Source organism: Phocoena sinus, chromosome 5 (assembly GCF_008692025.1).
Source record: "Phocoena sinus isolate mPhoSin1 chromosome 5, mPhoSin1.pri, whole genome shotgun sequence".
Lineage (NCBI taxonomy): Eukaryota > Metazoa > Chordata > Mammalia > Artiodactyla > Phocoenidae > Phocoena > Phocoena sinus.
Window position 1 is genome coordinate 130,383,935 of NC_045767.1, and position 10,875 is coordinate 130,394,809.

The 10,875-nt window shown below is 42.0% G+C and overlaps 1 protein-coding gene and 1 long non-coding RNA gene across 5 annotated transcripts in view; one reads left to right on the plus strand and one right to left on the minus strand.

The window, feature by feature from the left end:
- The window catches only part of CCSER1 (coiled-coil serine rich protein 1), a 721,106-nt gene extending 719,135 nt beyond the window's left edge, over positions 1-1,971 (minus strand). For all 4 annotated transcript variants that reach the window (XM_032632164.1, XM_032632163.1, XM_032632162.1 and 1 more), the window contains exon 1: positions 1,558-1,971. The gene's annotated coding sequence lies outside the window, so the exon portion shown is untranslated. The remainder of the gene's footprint in view (positions 1-1,557) is intronic.
- LOC116754066 lies at positions 1,717-8,383 on the plus strand. The gene is made up of 4 exons (XR_004349938.1): positions 1,717-1,835; positions 5,886-6,119; positions 6,496-6,552; positions 8,179-8,383. It is a non-coding gene; the product is annotated as an uncharacterized LOC116754066 (long non-coding RNA).
- Positions 8,384-10,875: the final 2,492 nt, after the last annotated feature.

A 10,875-nucleotide genomic window follows, 5' to 3' on the forward strand; every position in this document is an offset into this window, starting at 1 on the left:
ATTTTAGGTCTTTTCTTAATAGCTAGTTGTAATTCTCATCAGTAATAATCGATATAAACTCACTAGGTGTCTGCTTCTCTTTCTTCCCCAAGGCTTTTATTAAAACCATCTTTATGGTAAAATGTGTGCGCATTATTTTTAATAGCCTTTCTTAGGGGTAGAAATGGAGGATATGCGTTACATATCACTGGGAAGGTATCCAACTGTAGAGATATTAGAAATGAAAGCTGTTGAAACCAAGTCAGTACTTTCTGCCTGTAGCTGTTGTTATTGGTGGCCTGAAGAGGTAAGAGGAGTGTAGAATAAGTACATACAAACATTAAAGGGCAAGAGACAGGTAACTTCTAAGAAGCATTTTTTTTCTACCTGTAAAATGACAAGTGATTTTCTGACTTCCTTCACCTCATATTCAATGCCCCACGGTGGGGAGGGGAAATGGAAAGCAGAATTGCTTCTAATTCTGAGAAAGAAAAGGGGAGACATGGGAGAGAGAAACAGAGAGAGAGAGAGAGAGAGGAGGAGAGAGGGCGAGAGAGAAGCTCAGGAACCACGGAAGGAAACCCGCAGAAATTTCACAACTCTTTGCCATAAATAGCCTTTCTTCTCACTCTGGATACCTCGTCCTCTACATCAGCAAGGCTCAGCCTCCACGCGCAGGGCAGCACCATTCACAAATCCCTCCGTCACCCCATCTCGCACACCTGCCCCTGATGGCACTGCTTGTACGAGTCCTGGGACACATGCCAAAAGGTGGCGGGAGGCGGAGCAAGGGGACACCTGCGGTTTCAGATCGGGACTGATTTCCTTTCCCGGGGAACCAACGCTTTGATTAGTCAGGAGCGCGAACGCACACACGCACACACACACACACACACACACACACAGACACCCCTCCCTGGAGCCCTTGACACGCCACCACAAAGCAATTTGTTCACGCTAAGTCGCTGCTGTTCCTGCCGCCGCTGGAGAGCGTCTGACCCCCAACCCAGGAAGCCAGCGCCGGAGAACGAGCGGGTGGAGGAAAGAGGACGTCCAGGCTCGGGCACTGCGGCTCCCCGCCCCCTCCTTCCTCTTCCCCCTCCCACGCCACCGCCCCCGCCCGGGCGCCCGCAGCCCCCGGCGTCATCGCTGCCCGGCCGCCCCTACCTGCGGGAAGCGAGCGGCGAGGGAGGGGAGCGGCCACCAGCCTGCGCCAACTCTTGCCTCCTCGGCCGGCCGCGCTCCGCATCGCCCCGGAGTGGCGGCCGCGGCCGCGGGGAGACGAGCGCTCAAGAGCGCGGAGGAGAAGGCCACGCAGCACGCGGGGAGTCGCGCGCCGGCGGAGAAGCGAGCCCGTCCGCCTCCCTCCCACCCCGCCCGCGAGGCCAGGTCTCCGCGCCGCGCACGCCGGGCCCACGGCCGGCGCCCCTGGCCTGCGCGCGGGCTGCTCCGGGGCGGCCCGGTCACAGCTCGGCCAGCCGCCGGGCGGTCCTCCCGCGTCCGCCTGAGGCCAGCGCCAGTGTCGCGGCGACGCGAAGCGCGACCCTCCGGGCGCGGGGGCACCGGGGGCGTTACTACCTGGAGGGCTCCGCGGCGCTTGTTAGGCTTCTCCCGGGCACGCGGGGATTTCTGTCTTCGGAGCACGGGGGTTGTCCTTCCTGGCCCCCCTCCTCTGCCCTCCCTCCCTGCCTTGGCCGTTGGGCTCCTTCTCTCCACTCCCAGTTGAACAGAGTCGAGCTGCGTTATTTAATAATCCTCCTGCTGCTCTGCCTGAGCCACCGCTTCCCAGGCAGTCATGTTTTGGAGAGAGGGAGAGAGCGAGAGGCGGATTGGCAGTCGGTCGGCGACTGTTCGTGGTGAGAGAGGGAAGAGCGGAGCAAGAGGAGGGCAGGGGAGGGACGTGGGGAGGCGCTTCCAAGTGTGTGAGTGCGCGGAGTGCGACTGAGTGGGGGACAACGGAGCCACCTCCCGGCTAGGCCGCGCTCCCTGACTGAGGAGGGCGGTGGCGAGCGCAGCTTTTATAGGAGCGGAGCGGGGGAGGAGTTAAACTGGGGCGGAGGGAGGGGTTAAACTGGGGCGGGGCGTGGATGGCTCCGAGGACGGCGCCCGGCCAACTGAGGCCGCGGGTTGCCATGCACGCATACTCTTGCATTAACGCGCGCACACCCACTGCTGGCCCGTTGCTGAGTTTTCATTTTAGGGGAAGCCGTATCCTGTCGTGCTGACTTGGCTTTGCACTCAGCCCATCCTCATGAGTGCGTCGAGTCCAAGTGCATTGGCAGGTCAAAAGTGTTAGAGAGGGAGAATCTGAAGCTCTGCGAAGGGGCCCCGGTAATGCTGAAAATGCACTGTATCTTTTCTCTCCAAACCACCGATGCTATTTTCTTTCTCTTCCACCTCTCAGGGAGAAAACTGTGAGGCTTCCTCCTCTTTTCCTTCTCACCCAGGCTATTCACATCCTGACACATCTCTTACCTCAAAGGCAGCAAGAAACCTGGCTTCCTTTCTCTTAACAGATGACACCTCCCAGCAAATATTTACAGCACTCAGCTCTTCTGTAGGATAATGGAAGCATTGGGACTGTGGCCTGGAGTGGAACTTGTGTTCCTGCACATAAGGTCTTCAACAACACAGGGATTACAAACAGAACCAGTTACCATTTTGACATCATTTGACTGATGGCCCTCTAGAGATATTTTGCCAGTTTAGTGGTGGAGAAGACTTCTGATGCACGGTGCTGTTGCTTACCTAGTTTATTTTCCCTTGGTCCTTTCTCCTATTGCACTGCCTCATTTCCTTTTAGATTTGCCCTGGGTCCTGAACTCTCCCATTCATCCCCTTCTTTATCTCCACTCCTGTGTATTTATATCTTTAGCAGGCAATAAAGCAGATGGAGTGCATTTAACTCTGTGTGTGTGTGTTGGAAACATCTTTTAACCAATTTTGGTGGCTTGTAGGACCATTTCTAGATAGAAAATACATCCCCAGTGCTAAGTTTGGGCACCTGACATTACCTCCCTTACCCTCTAACTAGCCTCCTGCCCAGATTGTAGGGTCTTTGTGATCTGATGCACTACTGTATTGGCAAACAGCTTCCAGGAATCAAGCAAATCTATGCTTCTTTCAAGTTTGTGTGTGTGTGTGTGTGTGTGTGCGCGTTCTAAATAATCTGGTCATAGTCTGACTTCTGAAATGTAAATATATTGAGTGTAAAAGCAAGGTGTACTTTTTGAATGAGTATTAGTGGTCGATGTGGATTTTGGTATGGGGACAACCCTGCTTTAGGGTGACAACTGTGGAAAACTTTTTTTTCATAAATGTGACAAAAGGAAATTAAGAACATCTAGGAGGCTAGGGCTGACAACTCAGTTATTGTACCTTCTCTCTTTATTAGTAGCTATATCCACTGCTATGTCCTCAAGTTTTTGGTGTATGCCAGCTCATAATATGTTCTCCATATATTTTACCTTTACCGTCAATTTTCTTTTGCCCTAATTCTTCCATGTCTCATACAAAGAGTTTAGAATCCATTAAAAGTGGCTTAAGTATATAATCAAAAAAGGGCAGCAAAGTTGGGACCAGTGGACAAATATATCAATAACATAAAAATACAGGACATGATAGCTCCCTTGATCAAGCATTGTTAAATGGATATACTAACAAAGGATGTTGAGATTCAATGTGTGTAGGCCCTGTGAAAAAGCTATTACCATATCTTCAATTTTGTAGATCAGGAAAGTCAGGTTTGGGGAGGATAGGTAGTTAACATTAGGTCTCGTACAAATTAAGTGGTGCAGGGCCTCCCTGGTGGCACAGTGGTTGGGAATCTGCCTGCCGATGCAGGGGACGCGGGTTCATGCCCCGGTCCGGGAGGATCCCACGTGCCGTGGAGCCTGTGCTCCGCAACGGGAGAGGCCACAACAGTGAGAGGCCCGCGTACCAAAAAAAAAAAAAAAAAAAAAAAATGCAAAGAACAAATTAAGTGGTGCACCTGGAATTCAACCGAAGTCTGCCTTACACTACTGTCCATACTCCCTCCCATTCAGACCACCTGGCTTAGTTGAGAGTCTTAACAGTTTTTTTATAGCTTTCAATAATTATGGAGTAAGCTGATCTACAACCCCTCAGCATTTTCCTTCTACTACCCTCTTTTTTCTAATGCAAGAACGGTTTACAAAACTGTCCACCATTTTAGGGTTAGGTAAGGATTTAAAAAGCCCTTACTACTTGGATTTATAGATGAAAAAAGTCAGGAAACTCTTCCCTGAAGTCCTTACTAAAGGAATCCTGCTATCACTGCAAAATGAAATTTTGTTAGAAGACATATTCCTGATCTGAACTTTGAACCTAGCAAATAAATATGTAGTTTATTTAAGAGCTATAAATAGGCATTTAAGAAAAATGTTTTTCACCTTTAAGGAAGATGCTCAGTCATATTGGCAAGTTTTTGGTGTTTTTATTGTCCCAGTTCTCTATTTAATTGTCACCAATAATGGTAATTTAATAATGACTCTATATTACGCAGTTCAGAATTATACATTAGACCAGATATTTCAAGGGCACTTTTGGTAACCACAACTGATTGTAATTTTCACACTCAATTGCATTCATAATTAGTGAGAACCATGAAAATCTGTCAATTGCCTTTATTCATTAAGGTATTAAGTAAAGCCAACATTCCTTCCTTAATTTTATAACAATTTTGCTTGCCAAATAAAGGCCAGAATTCATACACACTGGACCAATAAGCCATATGAGAATATGTAACCTAAAATACACTTCTGAAAATTTGATTCATTTTAACTATTTCATATTTTTGGTTGAAAAAAATCTGTACCAGAAACCCCATTTATAAATTATAATGAACAACATTTCAGAAGTTAAGTAAATGAATTATTCTCTTTTAAGATTGCTTAATGTTTCAAGTAGAATTTCCCACTTTGCTACATTTTCCTGATACAATTTGTGTTGTGATAGGAAAACAGAAAGTTAATGACTCTTTCCAGTTTGTTCATTTTCATCTCTTATGCTTGCTGCTGTTTGGTTCCAAGTGCGTTTAACTGGCAACTTCAATGAAGATTTGGCATTGTACCATTTGATGAAAGCAGAAAAATTAGGTTGCCAATTACATATGTGCCCCTTATGTGCACTGAATTCCCACTGAAGTGATGAGCCAAATTAGAAATTTTCAGTAGTGGTACCTAAAAAGTAAAATGAGTGCCTAGGGAAATAAGGGAGATAATTTTTCATTCCAACCCCTACTACTATCATAATAAAAGTCATAAGATGTTTTAGAAAATGAATTGACTTTAAAACATTTGCAAAACAATGTTTGTAGATGAAGTATCAGAAAAAAAATTTTAAGTTGCATTTTTTCTGTCCTAGTTATTTTATCATCCCTTGATTTACTTCATACTCTATCATGATTATCCAGTCAATATGAAGAAAGTTAAATGAAGACCACTTCTCCCCTTTGCTTTATCCTAATAGTATAAAAGAAATGAAAAAAAAATTTTTTTGAATATGGTATTAACATTTTGGATTTTTTCCATAATACTTAAAGGTAAAATGTATTTTTGTGACAACTGTTGTAAAATTAAGGTGACATTATGGGTACCTTATAGCAACAGAAGCCTCGAATGGAGATTGAGGCTGAAATTTGCACTGGTTTCAAGATCAAGGACGGGTAAGAAAGTGTGGGACAGGAGAGAGGAGAAAAGACTCAACTGCAGTTTGGGATCCAGGGGTCCAGAGAGCACAGGAAAAAGTCTATTTTAATGTGAAAAACTCTCTTAACTGGGGCAACCTGTCAGGTAGACAGAGCACTAGCAGAAAAAAATTAAGACAGAATTATTTTTCAGAAATCTGGTAATGACTCCTACACTTGGTAAATTGTCCTTTTGCAGCAGAAATTCTGCCCGGTGACAGAACAGCAGGATCCATCATTGCCCTTGCTCTGTGGAGGAAACTGAAAGGGCAAGCAGGTCAACTGCCCAGGATTTCAGAGAGGAATCCTCTCCAGAAGCTAAGCCCAGATGACTGGGTCAAAATACTCACTGCATGAGCTGTCTTTGATCTGGGAACTACACAGACACCAAGGATTCGTCCCATGGAGCAGATGTGGTAGCAAGACTATTAAGGTGAAAGCATGTCACTGTCCTTGTCACTGGGCTACCATATCCCAGGTTCACAAATAGATCTAATTCTAAGCCCATGGGCTGAAGGGGTGGAAAGCAGAGGATGTGGAGAGGCATCGCTTACCTAGCAACTGAGGAAATCCTTAATTTTCAGAGGAGAATATCCAGTTAGAGGGCTGAAAAAAGTTGAGGTGGCAGAAGGAGGGGAGAATTAATGTCAACACTGATGTTCTCTGAATTTATGTCTCTCTGTTAAGGGAGATAAACTGTATGTAAAATAATGTTTATCAACATAAAACCAAAGGAGTCTTTATAAGCAGATTCACCAGTAGAAACTTTTCCGTGTATATAATTTCCTTATCTTTGTTTCTATTTCCAGATGTGATCAATGAGGTCTTACAGAAAGTGATCTCAGGATTTCTCATCTTCATATGAGGTAATTTTCATGTTTGAATACTTGTTTTGTTCTGACTGCAATATTTTTTTAAAAATATTTAACCCAGTTAATGGTTCATTTGTTGATGTCTATGAGTTACATCTATCAAAGTGATTTTTTTCACTGGACATGTGAGTTCTTCTATCATGATTGTCCCTAGGCATCTATGCATTTGTAGGCATTTCATTAAAATAAATAGAACTTGACACATTTTTTAGAGAGATCATCAGTTAAATCATCTCTAAAAATAGTATACTGATAAAATCTGAAACTGTAACAATAAATCTGTGAATCATATAAATAGATCTAATTATAACAATAGAAGAACTATAACAAAATTGTAATAGTACTCTTTACTATTTAGATATATAGTAAAAATAGACAATGCTAATAAAATAATCTAAACCATATTAAACCGTTACTTAAGCAGGTTGGAAACTGGTCTTGACATCTGTCAATTTCTGTACTGGCAGTTTCACAAATGAGATGTCTTTTTAACAAAACATCACAGCAGGAGATACAGACATGTGAATTGTAATTAAAATGTGAAAAATGCATTTCCTAGCCTTTGTCACTTATATAAAGCTTCTCTTATGTTGTGAAATTCTACCCTTAGGAAGTTACACAAAGTGGAAATAATGTTTATTTTGCCAAATCTATACACTGTTGACCATAATTTTAACTGAAGTAATGAATGCACATGCTATCATAAATTTAATTGTGGTTTCCTTATGTCTTGTTCACACAGTAATGAGATTCAATTATTTTTTAATCATCCAAATGTAGAAGATGAAGAGGAATAATTTGTATATTTCTATTCGGTCTAGATCTGCTAAGGACTAATATTATTGCTTTATATTTACTCAGCATTATATTCTGTATATAAAAATACACTGAATTTTATTCACTTTCTGGGAAAAAATAAACCTAAATGAGTGCTTAATTCTGTAATGAAAAAGTTGCCTAAATATTATATAATAGTTTTCCTGGTTTCATAGCATTTACATAAAATACAAACCAAAATATGCAACGTAGGAGATGTAACTATGGTTAATGCTACATATTGCTATATATTGAACAAGTGCTCAAGAAATCAGTGGTCGCATATATCAAGTTAACAACATAGTTTAAACTTAAAATAACACATTAGCACTCAAATAGATCTTAGATTTTATTTTCACTCTCCATAACATCTTGAATATTTTCTAGAAATTTAAAGTTAGCATGTGTTCTTGACATTTGTCATTATGGGACTTATATATCCAAACACATTCACATCCCTGACTTACCTTTGGTGCAATGATGCTTTTCTTTGTACTGTTATCACTTAAAAGTTTCCTTCAAATGTTAACATTTTAACAAACAAAATGGGTATTGAGATAGGAGTGAGTCATTAAATCAGTATGTAATTATATGTTTCAAATACAAAATATTCCATCTCATTTTTATGTACTTCTTACAGTACGACATCGAAACTGCTGTGACGGAGTGTTAAGGATTATGTCCCTTCCTCTTAAACATGAGCAGACTTTTGTGACTGCCACCACTAGAATATGGTGAAAGCGATGTTATGTAATTTCCTAGCCTAGGTCATAAAATTGCCATTTACTTTATCCTTGTTCCCAGGGACTGTTGCTCATAGAAGCTAATCACCTGCTGTACAGAAGCCATGCAAGCTATGGAAAGGCCCACATGGAGAGGAACCGATGCCTTTTATCCCTCAGCACCATCTGACAGACTCCACATAAAACCAGCACCAATTTGCCAGCCATGTAAGTGAGCCATTTTGGTAATAGATCTCCAGCTCCAAATCTATCTACTCCAGCCAGCCATGTGGAGCAGAAACAAGCTGTATTAATTTTTATTGCTGCATACCAAATTACTGCAAACATAGTGGCTTAAAATAAGTAGCAATTTATTAGTTCACAGTTTTGCAGGTCAAAATTCTGGCAAGGTGTGGCTAGTTCTCTGCTTATTATCACAAGTCTGAAATCAAGGTGTTAGCCAGACTGAGTTCTCATCTAGGGGCTCTGCGGCACAAATCAGCTTCCCAGCTCTTTCTGGTTGTTGACAGAATTCAGTTTCTTGCAGTTATACAGCTGAGATCGCTTTTTCTTTTACGTGTGCCTCCCTCCATCTTCAAGCCAGCAACAGCAGCTTATATCCTCATGCTTCAAATCTTTAACTTCTTCTGCCGACCAGAGAAAACACTTCCACTAGACTATAAGCCAATGGTGGGCCCATGACTTTATTTGCTTATCATATCAGGGCCTAGTAGAAGCAAAATAATGTGTCTTCAAGTGACACAAGGGGTGGTGCATATGACTGACGTTTTATTCTCTTTATCATTTCCTGAAAATTATATGTCATGGTGAAGCCTTATTGTTCATTATTCCTTCAGGAGCCTTTGTTTTCCTCCATACCATTCTCAATCTTTCGTATGTTATCTTTCTTCTGACTTGACTTTTAAAATGAAGGTTGCAGGCTTCACTGCAGCCACTCAACCAAGTCCTATTCAGTCATATGAAGCAGTGTGGTGAGCTCTTATGCAACACCACAGCAGGTTGTCTTAGTCGGTTCGGCCGTTGTAATAAAATACAATAGACTAGGTGGCTTATACACAACAGGAATTTATTGCTCATAGTTCTGGAGGCTGGGAAGTCCAAGATCAAGGAGCCAGTATAGTCATGTTCTGGTGAGAGGTCTCTTCCTGATTCATAATCAGTGCCTTCTAACAGTATCCTCTCATGATGGAAGCAGCAAGGGATTTCTGTGGAGTCTCCTTTATAAGAACCCTAATTTCATTCATGAGGGCAGACCCTCATGACCTAAGCACCTCCAAAACCCCAGCTCCTAGTACTATTACATTGGGCATTAGGACTTCAACATGTGAATTTTGGGAGAACACAAATGTTCAGACTGTAGCAAAGGTCAAGACTGTGGAAGATACAAGAAACCTCAGAATAAACTCAGCTCTCCCCAAGAGCTTTAACTGATGTTGGGAATGAGATAAAGTACTTTGTATCACCATATTTACCTTTTGGACTCATTAATAAATATTTATTAGTTAATTAGTTTTCTCCTTATAATTTCTCCGTATATTGTAGCATGTTTACGGGTGGAAGTTCCAGCCAATAGAATGTCACATCTCTGAAATATAACATGAGATTTTGGTCATCAGATGTTTATGGTACAAAGTCGAATCATAGGAAGTAAATACTGAACAATAATCTGAAAGGATAAAAATAAAAGAGGGGAGAAAAGCAAAACTCGTCATGAAATAACTCCACAAGTAGTCCTGAATGGAGAGAATTCCTACATAAATAAATCACAATCATTTATGTAGTCACGCATCAACAAGTGACATATTGATTCTTTTTCTAGAAAACCAAGATAAAAGTGACAGGCCAAGAGTCAGTTTAGGCATACTGAAGGAGCATTTCACTAACGGGATACATGAGAATAATTTGAAAATCTAGATTTACCGTGCTAATTTCTCACCAATCTTGTGTTCTTTAGTATCTATAAAACATCTTTACTTAGAATCATAGGAAAGTAAATGTGAAGGGATTTTAGTCATTCAGATTTGTATTGCTGATGTTAAACAAACTAAATATTAGGGATACCAAAATTGAGGGGAAATTCTTGCAATTGAGATAGTCATAGAAACAAATAATTAGAATACAATGTATAGTGGAACAAAAAGGGTATAAAAGCAGTTACTCCTTGCTTTCAAGGAAATAACATTCCAACAGGAGACATATTACAGCAAACGATTACAATAGTTAATTCTCAGTCCTCATTTTACTTTTGTAGATTTTGAATTGGAGTGACTTTGAACTGTGTTGATGTAGCTAAAACTGGAATTGTATTTCCCAGAATTCCCTTCCTGATATGGTTCTGCACTAAGGTTGGCCAAAAGAGAAGTCTTCATGAGATTTGGAAGGGAGAAATGAGGCAGCAGCTATGTTATGTGCTAAAGAACAGTGTAGGGAGCCAGGTGGTCTTCTAGCTCATGCTCCTTGATCTGCTAGCTCACCTTGTTTAGTTTGGGGCGGCAGCTGCACCTCCAGCTCCCTCAACTCCTGCCAGATCTCCTTTACCCTCTCAGAGTGTGTGGTACAAGTTCGTGGGAGGTCCATTGTAAAGGTTCTTTCTGCATATCGCTATCTGCATATCCCTTGTAATGTTGAAACTGGAGGTAGCAAGAGACAGATGTAGGCAGAGATGGTCTTTTAGGGGTACACTTTATACAGTTTGTCTTAGCTGATGTGGGTAGAGATTGTCTTTTGGAAATCCAGTTTATCCTGAGGATTCCAGTCT